Source organism: Triturus cristatus, chromosome 3_2, assembly GCF_964204655.1.
Source record: "Triturus cristatus chromosome 3_2, aTriCri1.1, whole genome shotgun sequence".
Lineage (NCBI taxonomy): Eukaryota > Metazoa > Chordata > Amphibia > Caudata > Salamandridae > Triturus > Triturus cristatus.
The window spans coordinates 1,058,390,437-1,058,418,304 of NC_140584.1; the positions used below are offsets into that span (position 1 = coordinate 1,058,390,437).

Here is a 27,868-nt window from a genome sequence, read left to right on the forward strand (position 1 = left end):
TGTACACTATCGGACACCTTACAAATGTTCTCTTGCACTGGTTCCTTTCTTCTTTGAGCCTGCTTGAGTTTTAATTCATTCAAAATCATTTACATTTGTGCTTCGGCACATATCACCATGGCTGTTCACAATATGCCATAGATTACCACAATTCCATTATGGCAAGCATAATGCCAGGGTGGGGACATCAGTCCATGCACACTCACAATAGGTCATGAAAAAGCAGCATAATGCATGGGCAAGCACCACAGCAGTTTTGAGCATCATTGTGCCAAGTATGGCCATAATATATAAAGAAATATGACCTGCCTGCCCACAATAACGCAAGAATTCCCACCATGATGCCAGAAGCAACATTGTGCCCATGATACCCACAATATGATGTGCCAGGATTGCTACCATTGTGTCAGTGTCAAAACTATTCTGGGGATAGGTACCACAATGCAATGCTCAACTTTTGCCAGAATTACCGCCATACTGAAAGGACCACCAATATCCCAAGGGAGGGATCCGTTGTCCCCATCAAGAATGAACACCATTCTGTCAGGACCAGCCGGAGGTACCATTATACCATGATGCCCGCAACATGGCAATAACTTCTACCATCTTGCAAGTGCCAGACGCTGAGACCACCATAATATGAGTGCCCACAATAACCCTAAAATTACCACCATTCTCCTATACAGACTGGCTGCCCACATAAATTGCCAACAATTACCAGCACCATGGCAGGGATAGCATTTTACCAGGGTGAGCAATATGCCACAGATGCCCACAAGTTGTGACGAAATGCCAACATTATGCAAGGGCCATTGTTTTACCAGAGCATTACATTGGATGCTCACAGGTAGTCAAGGAATATTGCCGTTGCTTGAAGGCCTGCATGTTACCAAGGGTGGGCCTGTCATGGACCCACAGGTTGCCGTGAATTACTATCATTGTGCCAGGGCCGGCATTTTACCATGGTGGGAATTATGCCACAAATTGCCAAGAAATAGCCCCATTTTGTCAAGGTTAGCATTTAACTAGGGGTGGGTAATGGAAATCATTTCAGGGTGGGATTTACCATGGTGGGAATTATGCCACAAATTGCCAAGAAATATCCCCATTTTGTCAAGGTTAGCATTTAACTAGGGGTGAGTAATGGAAATCATTTCGGGGTGGGCTCACAAACAAGTGGACACCAATATATACAAACTCAAAAAAACGGTATATGAACATACGAGTGCACACGCAGAGCAATTATTTTTACTTACCTTTTGCTGCTTTCAAAATACCTGCTCTGAGCCTTACACGTGACACTGTCCTGGTGGTGCAGGCGATGCTCCATTGCCCCTTGAGGTCTGGGGAGGGTGTTAAATGGTAGGACCTCGAGGGGGCGGTCAGAGGTACATGCGAAGGTCTGTATTTACACGAGGTAGTCTTACGGTATTCTGGGGATAGGCGTAGTAGAATGTCTTGGGTGGTGAGGTAAAGCAGGCCAACAGCAGCGATTTTTCCAGTCGAGAGGGGCCGGCAGCTGTACCTTTGAAAGACAGGACAGGAGGTCAATGGGTATCTCAGACAGGTTGATACATTTGGCACCATTCAGAGGGACCCCTGTTTTTATCCCCGATGCTACAATTAGCCGTTGAGGGACTCTTTTTGCCCTTACTATAATGGGGAAGGATTTTTTTCTTCATGGCAGCAGGTACTTAATATTCCATTGGAAACATGCAGAGATGTCCCTTTGCAGTATCTCCACGTGACTCATAGCCCCAATGTGGTGCTACACAACGACATTGAGCCAAAACCGAAAAAAGGGGCAATATAATGAATCACGGGTCTAAATGCGAAGTAGGGTACATATTTGGAGTTCTGACATCGGTGTCCAATATTCCTTAAAAAACAAAGAAGGCTGACTTGAGCAAGACACTTTTGAACGCCTCCCAATGACCAAGTGACTCGAATACACCAGAGACAGCAGCTGCCACCATACTGTCATAGCTGATCTTTGTGAAGTTCGACTTCAAGATGGAAGGCCATGATGTGGCTAAAGGTTCCTGGTAGGGTTCTACTTGCAGGACAGTTTCCAAAGGTACCCTGCGACCTTGTACAGAATGGCCTATTTTATAATACACTTCATTTTGAGGCTTTTCCTTTAACCGCAGGTTGGTCCATGTGCATAAAATACGTTCACGAGTTTCCACCTCTCCTGCTTAGACACAGGTTGACCACATGGTTCTGCACCTTTAGCATTCCGTTGGTAAGGGTTTTTGAGAGTTGCATTATAATAATATTACAAGAATCTAGGGGTTCAAGGATTAAGAATCCTGTCATCTATGCCTGGTGATCAACACAGGTATAGCACAAATCAGAAAGGATGAAATGCTCACATGTCACATTATGCAAAATTGCTCAGTGGGTGGCTCATAAGATTGCAGAATTGACACCTGAGGCGTCCCGCTACACCTGGGGCCTACTCTCAACTTACGTTAGGCTTTCAAGAGAGACTACTGTTTCCTAGAGACCTCCCACCTCGATCCTTGTGGCAGAATATGAACATCTGGACATTGCTTGCGACAGCTGGAAACATTAGAAAAAGAAGAACACTTTCAGGGTCTGAACCTCGTCTTTGATTTTAATTAGAACTTCAGGACGCCACTACACAAGTAATGAAATAATGTCTTATTTTAGTATTTACGGGACGACTACCAGATTGCTTTGGGGAAAAAACTACAAAACAGCTTTAGTACTTTCTCATGACTCGGAATCTTTTTGGGGAAATTCCAGATACACAACTCATCCATATACTTGTATGATTTCTGTATTGTAATTTTATCAGGCAACTATCATTGACTTGGCAACCAAAAGAGCAAACCCCAGTTTAGTTTAATGGCAGTGTGAGAAACAAATACGGCAATACTGGAGTAAAGTGTGAGACGCCTGAGGTGTCAAACGTGTGCGTTATTACACACATTACACGTCTCAGAGGCGCATCCGTTTCTCTTCTGCGGATCAAAAACCTGTGCACAGAGCTGGGGGACAAAGCATAGGGGTAAGTGGCAGAAGCGGCGCATAAACGCACAGTACATCTTGAAGAGTCTCCGTTGACAGATAAACACGGGAAACCACCTTTTGCGCAGTTGTCGCTCCGTTTTTTCCAGGCCGCTGCCCTGTCAGCAGCACAGAATGAGGGCACGGGTCCTTCGACTCCCACACCGTTACCTGAACCTGGCCACACCGCTCTTTTCTTTCCCTCAAACGTTATTCTCTGGCAAAACTTCTAATGAACACATATGTGATGAAGTGATGGGCGTCAGGGCCATACCTCGATATATACAGAAGGACGTTTCTGGGGGGAAATACTTTAGTGGACATATGTGAACAATAAGAGAAGAGAAGGGACCAAAGGATGGCCAGAGGCAGGCTTTGGCAGCCATGTTTGCCCCTGCGCTGGCCTACCACCAGTTCTAGTCTCAGCTTGGCACAGGCTGCTGATACATGAAGACGCATTTGTGCCTTACTGCCAGCAAATCTTTTTAGCAGCGCTCGGACTACATATGCTAGTTGAGCATCTTGCGTATTCTGTGCTACTTTTGAAAAATTCCTGTTAGATATTTTATTTCTTATTTAATTTTGATTCTTCCTTGTTTTTAAAAGTGCTGCCCGCAGACTTGCACTCATTTCAGCTTACCTGCACTGTAAAATTGTTAAACCTCCGCGTTTCGCGGGTCCTTTGCCCTGACTCGAGACTGGCGGCCATCTTAGGTGAGGGAATCATGTCCGGTGGCTGTAGTGTGCTTACAGCGGTGTAGGGTCGCAAGGTCACTAGACCACTACACAAGGAAGCCACACCAACGCGCAGCGGATACGCGCAGCGGGACGCCGGATTTCAGCCGGAGTTCACGCCAGAGTTTAGCCCGTCTGCGCCTGTCCGCGTCTTGACGGGTCCAGGGGCCATTCTCCTTACATCAAACATGGCAGTTTGCCATGCATCCGCAGGAACCCGCACATATACAGGTGAGGTCCTAAAAAACTTGCGACCTTCCTCTTATGCTAACTGTATTTCCTGCGTTTTACCGACTCATAATTTTAAATGTCCTGGTTGTAATTTTTACACACGCAAAATGACTAAATGTAAAGCTTTGACTCACATTCCAACTCGTGGGAGGCGGCGAGTTGTTAAAACTCCACTCACTTGTTCTCCACTCCAATTTTGGAATATTAATTGTAGGTCTCTTCCGAAACATAAATATCATATTTATGATTTTATTATTGATGAGAGGCCGGATGCAATATTTCTTACTGAAACGTGGCTCCAGGAAAGTTCTGGCCCGGATGTTGCTATCGCTGTCCCTAACAACTATGTTATAGTAAGGCAAGACAGAGTCTCCGGAACAGGAGGGGGCATTGCTATAATTTTTAAATCTAGCTACGTGTGTAAGCTTGAAGCCTTTCTCCTACCTGGTTGCGAGGCTGCTTTATTTAAATTGGCAACTAACCCCCAATTTACTCTTTCAGGTCTTTTGGTCTATCGTCCCCCTGGTAAAGCGAGTACATGGACGTTGTCCTTCGCCGAATCCATAGCTCCTTTGCTTCTTAGAGCGGCAAACTTCACCATCTTAGGTGACCTTAATTTGCATCTTGAAGACCCTCGGTGTACTGTTAGTATGCATTTCCTAAATGATCTTAAAGTTCTGAATCTCTCACAACTCTGGGCCCACTCATCTTGCTGGTCACCTGTTGGACCCTGTTCTTTCTAATTTACACTTTGATTGCTCTCAAAGTGCTCGTCCGTTGGACTGGTCTGACCACTTCGCAGTTCATTTTTCCCTGTCCTTTATTAAGAGCCCAGTTAAGGGTTGCAGTGGAAAGGATGAACTTATTCATCAATGGGGAAAACTTGATATTGTAAAGTTCAATCAGTACCTTTCCAATACTTGTCCCGATACTAATGTTCCTGTTTCAGAGCTGAACATGGCAGTATCTCACTGGTTTACTAGTGCTATAACTACTTTACTGCCTCCATCATCGAAACGTCCCAGATCACATCATCCCCTGCACCTTGGTTCTCGGATGACCTGAAGATTTTAAGAGCCAAGTGCAAGGTGCTTGAAAGGAAATGGAGGTACTCCTACTCCACTACTCGAAAAGCAGTATACAAAGAAGCCTTGAAGGGGTATCATACCCAATGTAAAATAGCCAGGGCCGCTTACACTGTGAATACAGTGACACAGGCACAGAATTGCCCACGCACCCTCTTTTCTGTCGTTAAAAAGCTAAGAGGAGCAGACACTGTCCCGATCCCTCCAGCTTTGGAGGAATACCAATGCAAAGCTATTGCCGAGTTTTTTATTGCCAAGGTCGAACGCATATATGATTCTATGAGCTTTCCCTTGACAGCAACTGAATCTCATTTGGGGCAATCGGCTGTGCCTGAACCACCTTCCCCTTTGGTGAAGGTCACCAACTGGCAACTGTTTGATGACACCTCCTTCCTCTCTTGTCTGAACAGCGTTAGATCTGGATCTCCTCGTGACCCAATACCAGTGAAAGTTCTAAAGTTACTGGACCTTGAACCCCGGCGGGTTCTCATGAGACTTCTCAATGCTTCTTTGATTGAGTCTCATGTGTTACAAGAATGGAAGCACGCAATGGTTGTCCCTCTCCTAAAGAAGGCAGGTGCGGACACTTCCAATCTGGCTAATTTTAGACCTATATCCTTGTTGCCTTTCTTTTCAAAGGTGCTGGAAAGACATGTTAACTCTCAGTTAAATCAACTAGTGGAAAGTTCGGAATTCTTACACCCTTCCCAATCCGGCTTTCGAGTGCATTATTCTACCGAGACCGCTCTCCTTGGGGTTACGGAGAGGTTGCGGCACGGTATTGATCGAGGGGAAACATCTGCACTCATCCTATTGGATTTGAGTGCTGCTTTCGATACCGTGTCCCATTCCATCCTTTTAAACTCTCTCCGGTCCCTGGGAGTAGATGGCCCTGCGCTTGCCTGGATTGCCTCATTTCTGAGTGAGCGCACTTTCCAGGTCTTTTCGGCGAAAGCCGTCTCGGCCACTTGTTCATCGGCGTACGGCGTTCCCCAGGGGTCTATACTTAGCCCTTTGCTATTTAATATCTATGTTAGACCCCTGGCTACCATCGTAGAGGACGCTGGGTTGACAATTTTTTCATACGCCGATGACACTCGGATTGTTTTTTCTCTCTCCAGCAGTGAAGGCAACAGTGTATCTGTCTTGAAGACCGGACTATCGCGTGTTGCTGAGTGGATGCAAATGCATCTACTCAAGCTGAATGGCGATAAGACTGAGGTCGTCATCTTGGGGAAGAATAAAGAGTTGTGGGGTCCTCAGCATTGGCCAAGTGATATGGGACCCCTTCCACAACCGGTCTGTGTAGTTCGTAACCTTGGCTTTCTCATAGACGATAAGTTATCTATGAGGCAGCAAGCCATCAAGGTTGCCTCCATTTGTTTTGCCATCCTAAGATGGCTTCAGAAAATTCTGTGGATGCTCCCCCATTCTACTCAGAGAACCGTAGTACAGGAGTTAGTTATGTCCCGCCTTGATTACGGAAACGTTCTTTATCTTGGTGCCGACACGTCACCTTGAATAAACTTCAGGTGGTGCAAAACTCGGCGGCACGACTTCTCTGTAATTTACCTCGCAGATCCTCGGCTTCTCAGGCTGTTCGCATTGGTTGAGAGTCCCAAACCGCATAAAATTCAAGGCCCTATGTTACCTTTTTAAGATTAAGCAGGGCTCGGCCCCAAAATATCTAAAGAGTCTTGTCCAGACCTACAAACCCAATCGCATTTTGCGATCCTCTGCTAATGGTGATTTTGTTGTCCCAAGATTCAAACTTGTAAAAATGGGTGGTCGGTCCTTTTCCCATCTAGGCCCCAAATTTTGGAACGCACTGCCTATTGCCCTTAAACTTGAGGCCAACTTATTCGGTTTCCGGAAAAAACTTAAGACTTTGCTTTTTCAATAGCTCTATTTTGCTGTTTCAGCTGGTTTTTGGCATAGTACTGTGTTTTCTTTTCTTCTTGAGTCTATCCCTGGCGCCGGGAAACCCACTGCGGGTAGCTGTTGCGCATTATAAGTTCTAATAATAAATAAATAAAGAGTCCAGCTGGGGAACAGCTGGCTAGGGTTCACCTGGCAGGAGTTTAGCAGCATAAGAGAGGGTAGGAGCCCTTCACAGCTGGCAAAGGCTTTCACGTTACCCGCAAGGACGCGAAATAGTGAGTGAGGCCTTGGCCTGGTCTTTGTAAACCTGCTCGAAGATGTGCCGCAGGAAACGTTATTAAGATCACCAACTAAGAAGAAAGAAGTAATGAACCAGGGCATCAAGATCTTCTGTTCCCTGGCATTAGTCTGGCGACTAGTGTTAAAAGAACAAAGGCCTTTGCTGAGCGCGACCCGCAAACAGCATTCAGTGCGCCACCGGCTGTCGGAAGCTGTAGGGGAGATGTTGTCTTTGGTTTCCTAGATGGACATGGTCTCAGAAGTCTTGAGTCTTCCAAAGCAGAGATGAAACAGTGGGAGTTGCCGGAAGATGCTGGACCTCCTTGGGACCTTTGACTTCAGGTCAAACGTTGTTAGACTGCTGGCGGTGGTGGCAGACATCATTAACATGGATGAAGCTCTTCTTTGTAGACCATAAGGATTGAGTGATGGTTGTTCACGTGGCTGCAAAATGCTTCCCAGTACAATGCCAAAAGGATCCAGTCTGGCTCCCTCCTTTTCCATGTTTACATTCAAACTGCCGTGCACCAATTGCTAGTCACCCTGGGAGTTAGAGTTTTATTTGGCAAACCTCCAACCTATCTGAAGCAGTGTTTTACACCTTACTACCCTAGGAGATCCCACGATAGGGAGGCAAACATCTCCTGTTCCATCCTAAAACTGTACGGAAAAAAGGCAAGGGGCGTATCTTTCCCTGTTTTTGGAGAGCAAAGACACATTGATTCAATTTTTCCTTTTAGGGAAACCCTAAAGACTTGTTGGGATATTTCTGCTTTTAAGGCAGTACTTACCTGCTCTTTTCCAAGTTTTATGCACTACATTAATGTTTGGGTTGATGGAAGGCTTTTTTGTGTTGTGTGACTTAGCTCTTTCCCTCCAGTTCATGAACTATCTACTGCATGACGCGGGATTCCGTTTCTAAGCATGTCTCGTGTCCATAGCTCTATCATTTGGAGACTTTCATTAGTCTGTAAGTGACATTTGGAGTTGTCTTTATGTGCACACACTTTAAATTGGTTAACATCTCAGAATTTTAAAGCCCACAGAGCAGATCCACAAGCTGCGCACAGATGTAACGATGACCAAGGATATGGGAAATAAACTAGGGGTGGCTCTTCCGTAATGGCTGAGGAGCACCGCCCCACGGCTCAGACTCAGTCACAGAAAAATAAAACATTAATACAATTTTTTATTTTTCTGTGACTGCCTCTGACTGAGGCGTGCGTGCATGCGGGGTGGGGGTGGGCCATGACAGGGATGAGTGGTGGGCACTTAGAATTGCCCATCTCAGTTTGGCCAGCTGTCTTAGGCTGGTCAAACAGATAAGCACCCTTCTATTTCTCCAACCCACCTGTGTTACACAGCCGGTTTGGAGAAAAGCCGCAGGCTCCCAGGCACTGTCCGAGTGGCAGACCAGGCCGCTCAGACCAATCCTGGAGCTGGCGTCATAGCATGAGAGCAAAGTCTGGATTCGGTGGGGAGCCTGTGCTTTCCCAAACAAATAGCGAGTGAAGCACAGAGGCGGCTGTCTGTGTCGGGGCAGCAACAGGTATGTCTTTTTCTAAATATTTTTACTTTAAATTGCCTGCCCTCCCGCCCCCATAAACCCCCACTTTTGTTGTGCAGCAGCCGCCACTGAAATAAACAAAGTGGGGCAGATTCACAACGGGCCTTTACACTCGTGGTGGAGGCCCGCACTCGTGGCGGAACCTCCGTACTTCAATTACCCAATGTGGAGGCCCTGCCACAAGTGGGGGGCCCCCTCCACAACTGCAGGGCCACCGCCACAAGTGCGGAGGCCCTTGCGAATCGGCCCCTGTACGTTTTGTGGGAGGAACAATGGGTCTGACTTAAACAAGGATACATTTCAATAGATTTAGGTCTGCCTCACGTGATGCCAGCTAACCCCTGCTTCTGCAGGAAGGGTAATTTTGAAAGATTCTAGTGCACCGTAGGCACCAAAAGTTATGTGCATTATATCAGACGTACATTATATCAGACGTACATTCCTGGCGGCTCAGATGGGAAACTTTCCCACCCCAGTGCACTTGGCAATAGTCGAGAAATACAAGTAGGTTCTTCCTACAGAGCAGCTGTGAACACTTCCACCTCGAGAAGGCAGCCAGGATGGCATTTCAGCAATATGTTCAATGCCTCCTCTTAAAACGACCACGCACCAGTTGTCTCGGTCTTTTATTTTTTCATTTTCAGACCCTTGAGATCTTCACTTGTCACAAAGGTAGGGTGTAAACATGATGGGTGGAAGAGTCTTCCCGAACACGAGCAGGCTGCATTTTACTCATTTTCAGGCCACGCAAAATGGCAGTGAATTAAATGAAAATGTTAAACTGACAGAAAGATTTGTGACCACAAGAGGCTTGATGCGGATAACATCTTTGCAGTGTCGCAATGCAGCAAGCAGGCCCTCGTTCAGTTAACACACCCCAGCCTGACAGATACAGAGGTGCCACGTGAAGACCTATATGACCGTACATGGCGGAGAGCAGGGGTCTCCAGCCCAGGTCAGACGGTCACTTCATGCCACATGATTTGAATGATTGATACATCTGCAGACAATTAATCTAGAAACAGGTGTGACCTACATGGACACCCCTGTTACAAAGGGCACACGACGAAAAGAGAACACCCTGGCACCTCCCCCCTATCCTCTACTCCCTACACCTTCCATCTGCACGTCAGCCCCTCCTTTACCCCGACTGATCAGTGCCTTACCGTCTCTCACTCCCCCCTCACATAGCAACACCTCCACCACCTCCCCCCTCACCATCAATCCCAACACCCTCCATCAGTCCGTCAGCCCTACCTACACCCTCACAGATTCCGGCATTGCCATATTTCAAACCCCTCACCTTAAGCTATCTCTCCCACCCCCCCTCCAATACTCCCAGCAATCACCTTCTGCACGTCAGCCCCACCTTTACCCCTACTGATCAGTGCTTAATAGTCTCTCACGCCCCATCTCTTATGACTTCCACACTCCCCCTTCCCTCTGACACCCAATCAGATAGAGCTATTTGCATTGTCCCCAACCTCAACCCCCCCTCACAGGACATAGATGAGGCTACTACCCCGCATACCGCCACGGCACACCCTTCCAATAAGGAAACTATCACACCTGTCCTGAATCTTGACAAGCTATTCTCAGACCTCCAACAAATCAATTCAGACATCCGTACACTGCACAACCTTATTGTTCAACAATCTAGACCCTCTCGCTATACACAGGAACTCAGTTCATCCACACCCCCCAAGACCTTAAGCCGCACCCACCATCGTCGTGCAAGCTCCCAGGCTCAGGGGCCTCCAAGCTGGAGCACTGTTCCGCACCCGAATGACATCTCACGCCCAATCAGGATGTTAAGCCCTCTATCTGACTCAGAATTAAGGGCCCTCCTTCACTCTTACGAACGACCTCACGCTACACATAGCGCTGGACCTCCAGCTATCGCACACACAGACTCCCGAATACAATCTATACCTACCAACTCATACAGACCCACCAGACACAACCCCAGAGGTATTGTTGAAAATACCCTTACTAGAATACCCCTGACTACCGAACCATCCATAGCATCCATCAAGCAGAGTCTAAGATGTATCCTGCTGAACTGCAGATCCGCTTCTAGACACGCAGCTGATATAGCTGATATAGCTGACCTACTTATAACTAAAGAACCAGACATTCTGATCCTGACGGAAACCTGGTTAAAGGAAACGTCTACTCCCATCATGGACATCCTGCTACCCCCTAACTATGACATCACCAAACTAGACAGAGCTGACAGACCAGGAGGTGGGTTAGCCTGCATTCACCAGATCAGCCTTACAGTATCCAACTCTAATGCCCCCGTGGTACCCTCTTGCGAATATCTATGCTTTAACATCGCCAACAACAAACAAATATGCTCTCTACACACTTTCTACCACCCTCCCGGATACAACCTAACATTCATAGAACACCTCATGGACATTCTAGCGTCAAATGACCACCAACAAAATAAGCAAATCTTCTTGGGAGACTTCAATCTGCATTGGGATGACCTGAACGACCCAGTGGTAAACAGCCTCAAAACTTTCCTCGCTGACCTCAATAATAACCAAATATGCAACAGTCCGACACACGACAAAGGTGCTACTCTCGACCTAATAATTTCCAAAGCTGACGCCACTCAGCTTGACTCGATTCTCCCCTGCGACTGGTCTGACCATCATGTCATCTCTTTCCAAATCTTGGAAACGATTAAACGACGCCCTACACAACCCTTGAGAACTAAGACTTGCAAGAGAAACCTGAAAAACGTCGGCTCTGACCTTATAGCATCAGTTAATTCAAACCATCTCTACGCCCCCCCCCCGAAGACCTCAAGGATGTACAGGAGCTGACCAGTCACTACTTCCACTCCATGAACAACTTACTTGACAAAATTGCCCCGCTTCAACTGAAAAGAACTTCTAAACCCTGGTACGATGGGAGACTAAATGATGACAGATGCTCTCTTAGAATATTGGAACGGCGCTGGAGAGCTGCCCCCTCAATTGATCACCTCAAGCTTCTCAGATTCTCCAGAAACGCTTACTTTAGAAAGATCAGAAAAACTAAAACCGTCTTCTTCAGGTCTCAACTAGACCTAGCTAAGAACCGCCCCAAAAAGCTATTCGATCTTATCAAATCTCAGACCAAAAACCATCCTAGTCTCCCTGGAAAAGACGGTATCCATTAAATCAGACCTACGAAAAGACCTCTTAGCCATCTCAGACTGGAAAAAGAACCCATCTCTACCCATGGCTGAGGCTCAAGAAAATGACCTCCCAAAATTCAAACTAAAAAACAACGCAACTTGGTCCCACTTTAAAACTTACAGTGAAGATCACATATTAAAGACGTTAACCTCTCTGAAACCCTCCAATCATTTCATCGACCCGCTCCCAGCTAATTACCTAAAAGACTTAATTCCCCTAGTTCTACCCCTCTGGACCAAGATCATTAATATGTCCCTTCTTCAAGGATCCATCCCAGACAGCCTGAAATCAGGTCAGGTCTCACATATCCTTAAGAAACCTATAGCTGACCCCTCGGACCCAAACTACTATTGCCCGATTTCCAACATTTCAATGCTAGCCAAACTTCTGAAAAAATGCGTTAACTCACAGTTGAACAGCCACATTGTTCAATTCAACCTACTTAACCAGTTTCAATCAGGCTTCCGAGCAGATCATAGCACTGAATCTGCCATGACACACATTTTGGACGATGCGCTAAAAAGCCTAGACCAAAACGAAGCCTGTTTACTAATTCTACTTGATCTGTCTTCAGCCTTTGACACTGTCAAAAACGGCAACCTGCTCAAACTACTGAAACACAGAATGGGAATTTCTGGTTCTGTACTTAACTGGTTCACTTCTTTCCTACAAAATAGATCCCAAAGCTTCAAGGTCAACCAAACCCTGTCCAACCCCATGCCAGTCACGTTAGGCGTTCCACAAGGCTCCTCTCTCTCTCCCACCCTATTCAACCTCTTTATGGGACCACTTACCGATCTTCTCAGCCTCGCCAAAATTCACTTTCACATGTACGCTGACGATACCCAAATCTACATCAAGATGACATCAAATCACTCAACTCCACGCTACAAAAAACCCAAACTTGGCTGGCCGAAAACCACTTGAAACTAAACTCCCTCAAAACTGAATTCCTCTTAATCGCTCCCCCCAACAAAACTCCAATTATTCTGGACTGGATGAAACACCTAACAGCTCTAAATGAACATCCTCTTGTCGTGGACTCAGCGAAATCGCTGGGGGTCACGCTTGACAGTAACCTAAAGATGCAGAAACATATCAGCGCCGCCACAAAAGGAGCCAACTTCCATCTACGAAAACTAAAACCCTTTCTGCCTGCCCAAGATTTCTAACTAGCGGTTCAAGCCCTAGTAATCCCTCACGTGGAATATGGGGCGGTTACTCTATGCGACCTCCCTAGGGCATCGACAGCTCCGCTAAGAGCCACGATCAACTCTGCTGCGAGACTCATCACGGGCTCAAAGAGAAACTCCCACATTTCACCAGATCTGAGAGCACTCAACTGGCTTCCGTTTGAGGCCAGAATACATCTGAAAATCGCGTGTATGACACACAAGGCCCTCTACCACAATGCCCCCCACTACCTAGCTCAGAAATTGGTGCTCTCATCGGGCAGCAGAGCCTCCAGGAGTGCCAAGACTCTTCTTCTGAAACCACAAAGATTTGCCAAAAAAAACACCTATAATCTAACCTTTTCGGGTATGGCTTCTAGGATCTGGAATGCCTTACCCAGTGAAACAAGAATGAACCCTTCCTCTGCCGCATTCAAAATAGAAGTGAAAGCGATCCTCATGGCTAAATTCACATGAACTCTTTAACTGTTTACTGTATTTTGTGATTGACGTATGCGGTTTTACGTTCTTCAGTTGTCCTTCTGTTTAGCTCATCGTTATGACTTTCAGATCTGTATAACTCTTTCACTTAGATCTCGCTATGCTTAGCTCTTGATTTACTCTTATGACTTGTAAAGCGCTCTGTTACTCGCAAGAGTCTTGTTCGCGCTATATAAAACCTTCAAAATAAAATAAAATAAAACGCTCAGTTCCGGATTACCAAATAGGCATGGTGGGCAGCGGCCTATGGGCCCCACTCCTTTAAGCGGCCCGCCACAAAGGATCAAAATAATATTGATTTGATCTTGAAAGACAATTACAATCGAGCTTTCTTAAATATTGTTTACAAAAGAAAGAAGAAAATGAAACCACTCAAAGGAACGAAAACGTTACATTAAAAGTTCTAAAGAGAGAAAACTGTATTAATGTAATGTACCCATTAGCTACTTAAAGTACATAAACCAGAGACATCAGATTCACATAAAAGTTTGTCTCTCTAAAGCTCGTCTTCTGGCTGCTGTCAATTTGTAAAACCAATCCGGTGCATTCGGTATTGGGAGATAATTCGCGAGTGAGAACCCGAAATTTCGACTGCCTAGGGGCCTCCACAGGGATTAATTCGGCACTGCAAACGCTGGTCAACATGGCTGCCCGGTCCACTGTCCTTTTAATAATGAGTATGTCTCACGTGCAGCAGTAATGATCACAACCTATGCACTTTACTCACACTCGGGGTATTACTTCTGGAGCAGATTAATGATGTACCTGGATGTGCCTGGCCACTGGTAGAAAAGAATCCTAACTCGAAAGAGGGCAGGCCGAGCAGAGATCGCCTAGAGGTGCATGCTTCCAGAGCTCCAGAACGGTACCCATAAAGCTATAAGCACCCTCTGGCACAAAACGTCCTCCACATCACAGGTGTCTAAGCAACATGGCATTTGCAGATGAGCGGGGCAGCAAGGGAAGGGCATGCGAGTGGAGAAGGGGTGATGAACAAGTTACTTACCTTTGGTAACTATATATCTCTAATAGACATATTAGTTATAGATTCCTTACTTTAGAATTACCCCCAGGCATCAGACTGGATCAGCAAAATTTTTTCTCAGCAGTACCCCAGCGAGTCGGAAGGTGGCGTCGGTCGACTTCGCGTTCGTCGTCAGCATCATGATCGCCAGGATGACGTCGCGGTATCAACTTAGACGCCACACCTGCGTGCTGACGTCAGTTCTTTTACACAACATTTCACGCCAGAAGGGCAGAGCCATGCAAGACACTGACCACTGGTGCACAAAACTAGGGCCCTGAAAGGGAGCCCCTTACTCTAGATGTCAGTTCGCAGGTCGGGGAGGATGGGTGGGGCGATAAGGAATCTATAACTAATATGTCTCTTACAGATATATCGTTACCGAAGGTAAGTAACTTGTTCATCTGAAAGAAACTATTAGTTATGGATTCCTTACCTTAGAATAGATAGCCCAGCAATACCAACCCCGGAGGTGGGTCTTCGAACGAAGTTCACACCAGAAAGTCCTGGAGAACTGAACAGCCAAAGAAGCCGTCTCTCCAGACGTGGCTATCCAAGCAGTAATGTTTAGTGAACATGTGCAGTGATGCCCACGTGGCTGCCTGGCAGATATCACAGAGGGGGACTCCACAGCCCAAAGCAGTAGTGGCTGCATTCGCCTGAGGTGGAATCGGCGGCCAGTCCTACGGGAGGCTCCTTTTTTTGCCAAGGAGTAACAGATCTTAATGCAAAGGACGACCCATCGAGGGATGGCCCGTTTTTGCATGACCCAACCTTTCTTGGCACCCACATAGCCAACAAAGAGTTGATCATCCACCCGGAATTGTTTTGTGCGATCCAGACAAAAAGATAACGCACATTTTGGATCTAGACTGTTGAGTCTCTCCTCCTTGGAAGGATGCGGGGGCGGGAAGAAGGTGGGCAAGGTGATGGTCTGTCCTATGTGGAAAGAGGTAACCAATATGGGAAGAAAAGAATGTCTAGTTCGAAGCACAACCTTGTCCGGATGGAAAGCAAGGAAAGGAGGTTTAGAAGATAGAGCCAAAAGCTCACTCACACTGCGAGCAGAGGTGATGGCAACCAGAAAAGCAGTCTTTAAAGTCAAGAGTCTGAGAGGACAATTATGTAGTGGCACAAAAGGAGCACACATAAGGTAAGTTAAGACCAGATTCAAGTCCCACTGGGGCATTACGAAAGGAATAGGAGGAAAGAGGCGAGTAATGCCCTTAAGAAACCTTTTTACAATAGGGGACTTGATAAGAGAAGGCTGATCAGGTAGACAAAGAAAGGCCGAAATGGCCGAAAGATAGCCTTTAAGAGTGCCCAGATCAGAGCCCTGCTGGGCCAAAGAAAGAATGAAGAGGAGAACCTCTGAAAGAGGGGCAGAAAGGGGATCCACAGCCTTTGCTGTGCACCATGCCACAAATTTGTTTCATCTATAGGCATATACCGTTTTAGTGGAGGGACGCCTGGCTGCCAAGATGACATTATAGACTTAGGGAGGAAGGTCAAAAGCTGTCAACTGTTGCCACTCAATCTCCACGCAAGGAGGTGGAGGATGGACAGGTTCGGGTGGAGGACCGACACCCCTGCTTCTGCGACAGAAGATCCTCCCGAAGAGGCAGTCTGATCGGAGGATCGATGGCCATGTTCAAGAGCTCGGGATACCAGACTCGTCGTGCCCAGACCGGAGCCACAAGAATGACTTGGGCACGGTTGTGCTTGATCTTCTTCAGCACTCTGGGTAGAAGTGGTATCGGCAGAAAGGCATATAGAAGACCTCAACTTCACTGGCGACGTAAAGCGTCGTCGAGCGAGTGCCACCTTGGAAATTCCAACACGCAGAACTGGTGACATTGCACGTTTTCTTCGGTGGAGAACAGATCTGACCAAGGCTCTCCCCACTGCTGAAAGAGACCTTGCACCACCTCCGAGTGAAGACGTCATTCGTGATCCATCATGCACTGGTGGCTGAGTTTGTCCGCCCTGGCGTTCAGTGAACCTGCCAGGTGTTGAACCACCAGGGACATGCCCTGATGTTCCAGCCACATCCAATGGCGAAGAGCCTCTTGACACAGGGTCCACGACCCCACCCTGCCCAGTTTGTTGTAGTACCACCTCACGGTGGTGTTGTCTATGAACACCTGCACTACCCTTCTTTGACAGAAGGAAGGAATGCCTTCAGTGCCAGATGAATCATCTGGAGCTACAGAAGATTGATGTGAAGCCCGGACTCCGCCGGAGATCAGAGGCCTCTGATCTCCGCCTCTCCCATGTGGCTGCCCCATCCCAAGAGTGACACATCTGTCACCACTGTGAACTCTAGTTGGGGAAGTGAGAAGGATCTGCCGTTGACCTAATCCTGGTTCGTTAGCCACCACTGCAATTGGCGTGCAGTGCCCTCAGAGATCTGGACACAATCCGAAAGATTCCCCTGATGCTGCGCCCGCTGGAACTCCAGGTCCCACTGCAGAGCCCTCATATGCCACCTGGCATGGTCCACCAACAGGATGCAGGAGGCCATGAGGCCCAGCAGCCTCAATGTCATGCTCACCGAAACCCGGGATATCTGTAAATCAACGCCGTCTCCTCCACCAGCTTCAACTGCCTCCGCATCCTCCATAAGACTTTCAAATGGATCACCCCCGACTGCAGAAAGACCGTCACCCATGCACTCATCACCAGCAGACTGGACTGCTGCAACTCCCTCTATGCCGGAATCAACAAAACTCTTCTACGCAAGCTCCAAACCATCCAGAACGCTGCCGCCAGGCTCGTCCTAAGGACACCGCGCCACGAACATATGACCCAACACCTGCGAAACCTCCACTGGCTCCCCATCGAGAAGAGGGTCACCTACAAACTCCTCACCCACACCTACAAATCCCTCAACAACATCGGACCCAAATACCTCAACGACCGAGTATGTTTCCACGCACCTAAGAGGAACCTCCTCTCACCGCGCCCTGGCAGAGGTTCCCCGAATCCACAGAAGCAGAACGGGTGGGAGAGCTTTCTCCTACATCACAGCCAAAACATGGAACGAGCTCCTGGTCAACATCAGACGCTCCCCAGCCGTCCACACGTTCAGGAAGGACCTCAAGACCTGCCTCTTCGACTGACCCAGAGCTGTTCTCTCCCCCCACCCCCGCGCCTTGAGACCCTCACGGGTGAGTAGCGCGCTCCATAAACCACTGATTGATAGAAGTAATAGATTTATTGTCTTGATGTTGGACAGACCATCATGCAGTTATGTTTGGCATAAGCTTACAGAACAGTGCCCGTTGTGATAAAGCCCCACACTGTTCACATACGATTCCTGCTTGAAAAAAGGATACAGGCAGGAATACTTAAACAGACTTTAGTTGACCTGGAGCTTAGCCAGGTAGAAAACTTAGATTTGGCCACTCTAAATTACTCTGAGTGGGTAAACTCAGCTATCTTGGTTACTGCTCCACTTCACACAGAGGGAAGCCTTCTGCACCTTGGAATACTGAGAGTCTTAGAACACAAAAGCAAGTCTGTAGAAAACCAGAACGGAAAAGGAATTCAAACCAAGTCCTGGGCACACGTTAGGGTAAATATTTAAGAATGTCAATCAATACTACTCTTATTACGAACAAGAATGATAACAGGGTCGACACCAGTGGATGCTTTAAAAATATATATTTGCGACTTTCTTCAAACAGTAACATCAAAGGAAAACCAGCTGACACGTGTTTCGTCACTTGGGTAATCACCTGTGACTCTTCAGGGCTGGGGATAACAAAAAAGTGTGGTACAGTGCATGGTAAACAATGGCAAGCAGTCCAATTGACTCTTATGTTGAAATCTGTGTGGTGAAGCTAGGGAAAACACCTCCGTGTGTGTGGAAAGGCTATAAGAATCATGAAAAGGACATAAAATCTGTGACTCCACAAAAATGCAGGAAGAAACCTAATGTGGTGTGAGTGCATTGAAAAGTAATACAAAATCTATCATCCAGGTAAGGAATAACATCAGAATGGCTACTATCTATACGATGTAATATGGTCCCACAAATAAAGACGGTGGAGTGACATGTGAGTGCGTGGAATGGAAGTGACAAAACAAACAAAGTAAACAGAGGAACCGAAAGCTAAACAAACTGTCCAAAACAGGGCATTATCTTCAGAGGATTACCATTCTAATACTATAATGAAATATGGATGTTCCAGGCATGCAAGTATAAATTGTTAGGAACATGTAGCTACGACAGACGTAGGGAGACAACTAAAACAGGCATGGAAATCGGACAGGAAGAGGACAAGCAGAAACGTGAAAAGGCACACTCGGGGAGGCCTAACTAAGGCGAAGTGCGAGACTAGTACCAGAGCGCGACAATAATATGAAACTGCAGAATCAAATACCTGAATGGAGATAAAAAACATGTGGGATCTGGGGAAGAAGACAAAAAGGGAGGCGGTCACACGGGTACTAAGAACAGGGTGCCTGTACTAAAAGGAAAAGGACCCCGAAAGGCGGTATTGACAGTGAAAACACACCATACGACCGGTGAGATTTTCAACCCCGGTCAGAACAGGAGTGATTGAAATCGAAGGCCATTGGCGGCGTGCCGTATAAATGTAAGCGAGGGGAGGACAGCTAGGTCCCTTCCCCATGGATTTAGAGTGCTGTTTAAGATAGGCGGGTGCAACCGTCTCCCATGCGTCCTGTCCGGAATAAAAAGAAAAATAAGACAGGGCCCACAACGTCTATCATTAGTCAAAGTGCCAAGGCGCAGGAGCATCGCTTACCAGTTTGCGGCACTGCGGGGTGAATCCGTCTCACTTTCCGGATGCGGAAGGAGCGGAGGAAAAAGACTGCTCCATAAGTAAGGAGAAGGGGCGGAGTCTAATGAAAATCAACTAGAGAGCCCACAACGGATGTGGAGGGCGCCCAGAAGTGGCGTGAATAGAGCGTGCAAGAAAAGACAGTAGTAATGGAAGGAATAAAGTAGGAATGTTAGAAAGAAGTTACGAGCAAAACTATAATCGCATAATTTAAAAGTTAAACATATTGTCTGATTGCATGTTAACTAGTGCAAAAGTCATTGGCAGTGTTCGAACAGAAAATATTGAGTGAAGTCCAAAATAGAACGTGCAGTAACTGTCATTCCACCAGGTATAGAGTTGGAAGGGTTTCAACAGCATATGTTAAGTAATTATTTATTTATTTAACAGACTTGTAACGCGCATAGCTGCCCCAGCAATGGGGCGTCCCAGCGCAATCAGAGACACGGGAGAGTGGTATGTCAGGAGAGCGTTATGCAACGGAAGGGTAAAGCCAGGTCTTGATCGCCTTGCGGAAGGTTAAATGAGTCTGGAACTCTCTAATAGAAAGAGGAAGCCGGTTCCAGAGTAACGCCACAAACGCAAAATAACATGCAGAATTGAATGGCCAAATTCCCTACCACACAAGTGTAGTATAAAAAAGTAAAGCATGATTGGTCCAATGCTGGAAGGAACATTCAAAAGGGTCCATGTTACAAAAACGAAGGGTGAACATGTCATAAAACAAAGGGTGAACAGACTCATAAGAGTTGATAAACGCAACACAAATTGCATAATCAGCAACAAAAAGTACAAGAAAAGTCTCCTCCAGGGTACATATAAATCAGTATCAAGCCAAATTGTAGATGGTTAACGATCAAACAAATCCAGGGTACATATAGATCAGTATCACGCAATTGTGTGAAAGGTTAAGAATCAAAACACATCAAATCTAAGGACCTGGTGACTGAGTGACCAGCGAGGGTCGCCGATGCAAACAGGGACGGAAATCAGTTAAGCGACCTGTTAGTTGAAACATGAGAACAAAAATCATCGTCAGTATTGACATGGAAAAAGGAAAAGGCTCAGTCATTGAAAACAAACGGAATCAGGAACCTAGGAAGTATTGTAGCTCATGGTCAGTGTTTTGACCGTGTTTCACAGTGTGGAGTCGCATAATCCAGGTTGCTTCTTGGCGCCTCAGTCGGAGCTCCCAATTACCGCCCCTTATATTGGTCTCGGTGACATCAATACCAAAGAAGTGAAACCTCTTGTGGGGAAATGGAGAAAGGAGTATAAAGTGGAAGAAAAATACAAAAAATACATTTATAATTATAAATCTCTGGAGGCGAGAGGACTACGGAAACACCCCATCTCCCTAGAATGGGGAGGATTTTAGAAAGTTAGACCTTACACCTACTCCATAATGTATCCATATTACTACATTACACGCGACACAGAATTGTTAGGGCCATATCTGAGCCCAGACAGGGCCCCACCAACAACTGGTAACAAAAGTAATCAAGGCAGATGTATGGTACTAGGCTGAATGTCACAACAACAAAAAAGGCAGACCAGGAGGGAGGGTGGAGGGAGGGAAAGGGAAGTTCTAGTTCACATAATTGGTCAAGCTGCATTTTAAAATGTAATTGTTCCATGAGATAACTTTGTACTTTATAAGCACGCGTTACTGGTCGTACAATCATACAGAATATATCATGATGTATTGTTATCCACACCCAGTCGTATTAACCTACAAATTTGAAGTTATTTGGCTAAGATGGCACAACAAAAAACGAAAATGCCGTATTATACCAAGTAATAACATTGTAATCACTTTCTGGTGCTCAATAAAGTTTGTTACAAAAAAAAAAAAATTATAAATCTCTTTTGTCCAAAGAAATAGCAGTATACTTCACACATAGAATTGAAGAGGGCAACAATTCTTCAAAAGAACTATTCCATGTAGTCTCTAAATTATCTTCTGTTACCAGTAATCTGATTAATAGCAATTAGGCTTTCTGTAATATGCTAGCTCACTATTTTCTTGATAAAGTGGTCTAAGTCTACAATAAGTTTGACCAAAGTAATGCCTTCAAAAAGGAAGGAACAAAGCAATTTGATCCAAACCTACGTCATCCTACATTTTCGGAGTTCTAAACTCCGTTAATCAAGTAATAATAGCCCAAATAGAAGCGGATAAGTCATGTTCCCCTATGAACCTATGCCCCCCCATCAGTGACTAAATTAGCTGAGAACAATATTGCAATGCACCTTACCAGCATATTCAACTCCATGTTTAGATCTGGATAATTTCCTAAGCACTGGAAGGAATAGCTGAGAACAATATTGCAATGCACCTTACCAGCATATTCAACTCCATGTTGAGATCTGGATAATTACCTAAGCACTGGAAGGAATAGTCTATACTTCCTCTCATAAAAAACGTAATCTGTACCCAGAGGACCCGAATAGTTATCGTTCTATATCTCGCCTTCCTTTACCAGAGTAGATCATAGAAAAGGCTATGAATCAGCAGCGTGCCCTCTACATTCAGGAACATCAGCTGCTAGAGACCACCCGGTTCGGGTTCAGAAGCAGTCATAGTACCAAAACGGCCCTAATAAAAACAACTGAGGAATAGCCATTTTGGACAGGGGTGGCTGTGCGGACCTCGTCCTACTCGATTTATCGGCAGACTTCAACACGGTCAATCATAAAATACTGGTCAACCGTATACATGGCTGGCGGTATTTAGGGGACTGCTTTTGCTGTACAGAAACCTTTTTGGTCAGAGCAATTGCAAATAGTAGCTCTGAATCACTTTGTGTCTGACCCTTTTTCACTTTCATGTGGGGTCCTCGCTCAATCCAACGTTGTTTAATGTTTATGTGACACCTCTTGCAGCTATGATTAGGCCCTCTGGGTTTGAGTTAACATCTTATGCAGACGATACTCAAAATGTGGTGTCATTGATGTCCATTGGCGTTGGTGGTACAGGTTCGAGATTCAATGATTGCTTGTCAGCCATTGGAAAGTAGATGAACAGTAACTGCTTAAAATTGAACTCTGGAAAGATAGAGGTTATACTATTTGGTAATAAGGCTCTAATCACCCTAAGTAGCCAAAGGTATCCCCAGACGTGGGTCCCTTGCTCGCTGTGCCACTGGAGTCAAACTAGCCTGGCTGATGAGGTGTGATATCCCGAAACGGGTCACAGGATACTTGTTTTCTGGCCTGACTTTTCGGGCTGGACTGTATCCACGGGGAGCAGACTCAGAACTGATTTCCACATGGTTGGGTCCAAACTGGAGTGGCAAATTGAGCAAAAGAACGATGGATTCAATCCCATGTCTCTTGAATGGGGGGGGGGGGGTGAGTTATTGAAAAGATTCAGCACTCCATCCATCATCTTGTTGTGTTTGCATGTGATTGAAATTTAATGCAGCAGACAAAACAAGTGGTCATAACTCAACAATGTACTCTAATAGAACTTACCACCAACTCTCTCAAGAAGTCATCTTAAAAATCAGCATAGAAATACCAATCCACAGAAGAAACCCTCACTTGATGCTCTTTAAGTGTCCCATTTTGTCACTTGCTCAGGCGTCATCACGATCAAAAAGCAAATGACATCTCTTTCTTATACCTCATCCTATTGTCAAACGGTGCATGAAATTAGTTCCGCTGCCCCTTAAAATGTTGTGAGTAGATGCTACTGCACTGGATGTCTGGTTCTGCGATCTGTGGGTCAGTACTCAAGAGGAGGAGAACTGAAGCAGCAAAAAGCAGGGCACAACGACATGATTATGATCTAGAGACGTTTTTATGACATGGGCAAAATGGGAAATTGCCCAGGACCCCATCTTCCAAGGATCCCCTCGGAGAGAGAACTTTCTATCTAGCTTGCTTCTGTATATTTCTGAATATCAACCCTTAACATAAAATTAATTATTGTTTGGCATCACAATACATGAATTAGCAAAATGAAAAATGGATAATAAAATTATAATTTATTCCAAACTGGGACCCCAAATATTTCTTGACCACAGCTCCCAAAATCCTGCAAATGACACTGCTATGTTTAATTTAAATACAGAAAAAGGTTACAGGTAAAAACTACAGGCAAGTGGACACCACAGACTGCGTTTAGTATTTTAGGTCTCTGCAGTCACCATTTTCAATGTATTTACCATAACTCGGAGCTATTCTCTTTTTCTTCCATTGCTTGCATGATTTAGCAGTTCCCTCTGCTGCGAGTGCATCACATCACTCCCTGGTATGAGAGCTCTCGAGGGACACTGTAAGCTGACATCAGCAGATTCACTGCCTCAATAGCTTTCCCTGGTCAGAAGGAACTGTAACAGCTACAACATTAAATCACAGCCGGGCAAGAAATACTGGTCAAACAAGTGAGTAAATATTTCCAGTTCTTGGGAGGGTGGCGGGAGACTCCTTCACAAACCATTAAGGCTGGTCAAATAAATTGATGGGTTGAGAGTTGGCTGTAAAGATCAGCGTGCTATATGTATGTGACAGTTTTTAAATTGCTGCTAGAGCACCTCAGCATTACATCTTCCTTTACTAGGCCATCGCTAGATTTCATGCTTCTGAGGTCGAAGACTACCAAACTGGAAAATAACACCAATTATCTAGGAATACACAGACGTTTTGGTGTGTGGTGCTCTCTATAACTGGTTAATATTACACTATTGAGGTCTGTTTCCCCCATTATGAAATACATTTCACGTTTTAATTATAGATTCTGTGCTGCAGGACAGCTTGGAAGCTTAAAGCAAGAGGGAAGCCTAAAAGCAGGATTAGAGAGTCGCTCTTGTTATGCATAGCTAGGACTGTGGTACTACAGTTCTCAGATTTCTCGATAGAGGGTATGCAGCATCATATGCCAGTCCAGGCATGAAGATGCATCTTCAGGAAACAACTCGAGACATGCCTGTCTTGGAAATCACCAACCAGCTAGGGGTACACTTAGCCTTCTGCCCGACCACCATTGATGCTTTCTTTAGAGCCTTCTCCACTCCTATTACATGCACCTGAAACTGAAACATACCAATGTGACTGAAACTGATCCAAGGTGCAAGCAAATGTACTGGTCTCGCCAAGACACTATATAGAAATCTCTTTACTTCGAGTGAGTGTGAAAAATATCAAGTAACCAGAAGAGATTGAAAGGCTAGTAAATTAGGCATGCCAGAAGTGTAACTCCAAATCCAAGAGACAATCTCCTTGGTAACAGGAGCTACGTAAAAGAAGACCATGTAGAGCCTTTCCCTGCCCATACTGATTATCAATAGACTCTTACTTATACCTGTATCCCTCACACTTATTGCCACTCACTTTATGCTCCAACCTGATCCACCTACTCCTCCTTTCCTATCTTTCCCTTAATCAGCTCAACTCTATAACCTCTTAAACTAGTCCTACCAAACTACCCTCTGCATCTCACTCAGTGCCACCATCTTAAACCCAGAAGAGGAATCCAGACCCACCAAATCCCAATTCAGTTTCAAAGCCAGAGTCTTCTTTCATTAGTTAGGTCTATAGTCCAATAGATCATCCACACTCTCACCCTCACTGTGAGTGACCAAGCATACAAGATCTTGGATGATCTGCTCCTCACAACATGTCTTAAGACTGTACTTTGTACACCTCTGATAGGATTCGCAGAGCAGGGGAAGGGGGTAGGGGGGGGGGGGGGTTGTCGAAACCAGAAAATGGAGGGAGGACTTAACAGTAAAACACTTAAGAATGTTAACAATAAAATGGATGGAATGAGTTTTTGAGGGAGAAATCTAGCAGAATTGAAAAAAATAATACTCAGGAATCACATTATACTTCCAACTACAAAGGCACTACTACATCAAAGTAACCAATACACTGCCAGGAGTTAGATTGTAAAAGATAAGCATAGGTGAAAGACTTTCACAAACAACTTGGACGGACGAAGGGGCCGCTGGTTTTGTTATCAAGCAAGAGCAAGATACAATATGCTCTAATTTTAAAAGGAACTAACAGAACCCGCATTGACAAACAGACTGCATAAAAGAATAATACTGCCCGATAGCAGCGAACAGCAATAAGCGAATATTTGGAGTACTAGCTGGGATACTTCATTATTGTTTTTAACGAGCCGAGACTATATAGGATACGAGCGATGGGATTCTAACAGTTGGGACTGGTCGATCGCACAACAGCAGGCTTATTTAGGAGATTTTTATGAATTAAGAAAACTCCAAGCCTCATATATGGATAGGAGAGTCCAGTGATTAAGATTAGTTACATAACAGAGCGATACAGGTTTCATCTGCCTATAAACTTTTAATGGACGGGAGTACATAATATTACGGCTTGATAAAGAAGGTGGAATGAGATAAAGCCTTCGAAACGCGTAAACGCCTTTTTCTGTTGGCACAAATCCATCTATACGAACACCGCCCTAGATATTGATGGTCTACAAGGCATCAGGGTGTATGTGTTTAAGTTAAACTGTGGATTATGGTGATTTAAGACAAAGATTACTGTCTGTTAACTCTTGTGGTATGATTTTTTGAATATTGTGAATGTGATTGTATCAAATTGCATGATGACTTTATGGATACAAATGGTTTTAACTTGAAAACAATTCTTTTTAAATTTTCTATAAAATAATAAATGGTTTTAATAAATTACAATCATTACTTCATGAATAATAAGTGTTTGTGCCAATACATTGTAGCCACCAGTTGAGCGGTGACCTTTATGAGTGGTTAGTGTGTGTATGCACTCAGGTTCGGTTGTATGAGACAAAGTGTGAACTAAAAAATGATCCCAGAGGACGTAATTTTTACTTCTTGTTTTAACCCTAATCCTTTGGGTGTCCAAAGGTTCCTCTTTTTCTGAAAGAAAAAAAACCTCTGTTTGATTATTAAAATAATTTTAAGTGAGAAGGGAAACATTTAATATAAAAATATATATTTCGTAGATTGAAAAAACAGAATTAAAAGAGGCCCCTCAAAATAAAGTGTAAGTAAAAAAATAACTGATAATAACATAAGATATACCTTAATTTCATTACAATTAAAAATTGCAAGCTGTATATAATATTTATATCAAATATTTAAAATGGAGGATACTTTGGAGGTTTCCTCATAAAATACATAACAAACTACCCTTAACATGAATGCATATAAAATAGTTTAAAAAAAATACAAATGAAAAAGAGTGATTTGCAATTTAAGTAATACACCACTAAAATATTACTACTAACATTATAAAACAACAAAAATGTGAAGGGTAGCAGTTTGGGGATAACATTATAAATCATATAGAAACAATAAAAGGGAATATAAGGTTAGGGTTATATCAGGGAGAGGAAACATTGAAAAAATCATTAGATACAGGGTAAGTAACAGGAACACAAAGCACACTAACAAATTAAACTTAAGCTAAAAACAAAAAAATACATTAATAAAAGTAATTTTATATATAAAAAAACCCCACAATAAATAAAAAAAGTTATTAAAGTATGATGTAATGGAGGTGAGGCACTGGAAAATTACAATAAATACTAACCTTGGCAATGCAGTATTCCTCTATGAATTAATTGCAAAAACTCATCATACAACCAGAACACAACAGTTAAGAAAAAAGTATGTCATCCTAATTAAAGAAGTCAAAATAACAATATATTGTGCTTTTTATTGAATATTTCAACACAGTTTCAAGTTTAGCTTATAAAATAAGTGAAACGTGAGTTTTTAAGAGACAGTCAACCTTGATGCCCCTTTAAAATGCATTGGTGATGTAATCACGTGGTAGAACTGACTCAGAGTTGGTAGGAAATCCCATAAGCGATTACTGACATATTTCTTTCTGTGACATTGCTCTCATCAATATAAATCACTTCCATGTTGGGCAAACCACATATGAGAACATATAAGGAACACTTAAGAGTTGAAGATGAAATAAACTGAAGACCATGGAATATCTGTGGACCCAAAGGAGGTCTCTTTTGTACTGCTCTTACTACAAGCTATTAATTCAAAAAGCATATTATCGGAGACTGGATATCCTGGTGGTAAAGTATAAACAAATCTAAGAAAAAACATTCAAACATGTACCAGAACATATCCAAGATTCCAACTACTCCCACAGAATCGCCCCAAAGGTTTCTGGGGGGGGGTTATACCAATAATACTTAGTGGGAAAAGAAACAGGAGACCCAGAGGGAAGTGAAGGTATTTAAGAATGGAACTGATACTTGGGCTGCCACATAAAGGTAGATTATACATTTTGTCAGACTCATTTTAGGTATTATTGACGGTGAATGTATTCACTAACTACTTGATTACACTTGTTAAGGAGATATCTGAT

At 44.6% G+C, this 27,868-nt stretch overlaps 1 protein-coding gene across 1 annotated transcript in view; it reads right to left on the bottom strand.

Moving 5' to 3' along the window:
• The window catches only part of MYBBP1A (MYB binding protein 1a), a 418,097-nt gene that overhangs the window by 14,667 nt on the left and 375,562 nt on the right, over positions 1 to 27,868 (bottom strand). The gene's annotated exons all lie outside the window — the stretch shown is intronic.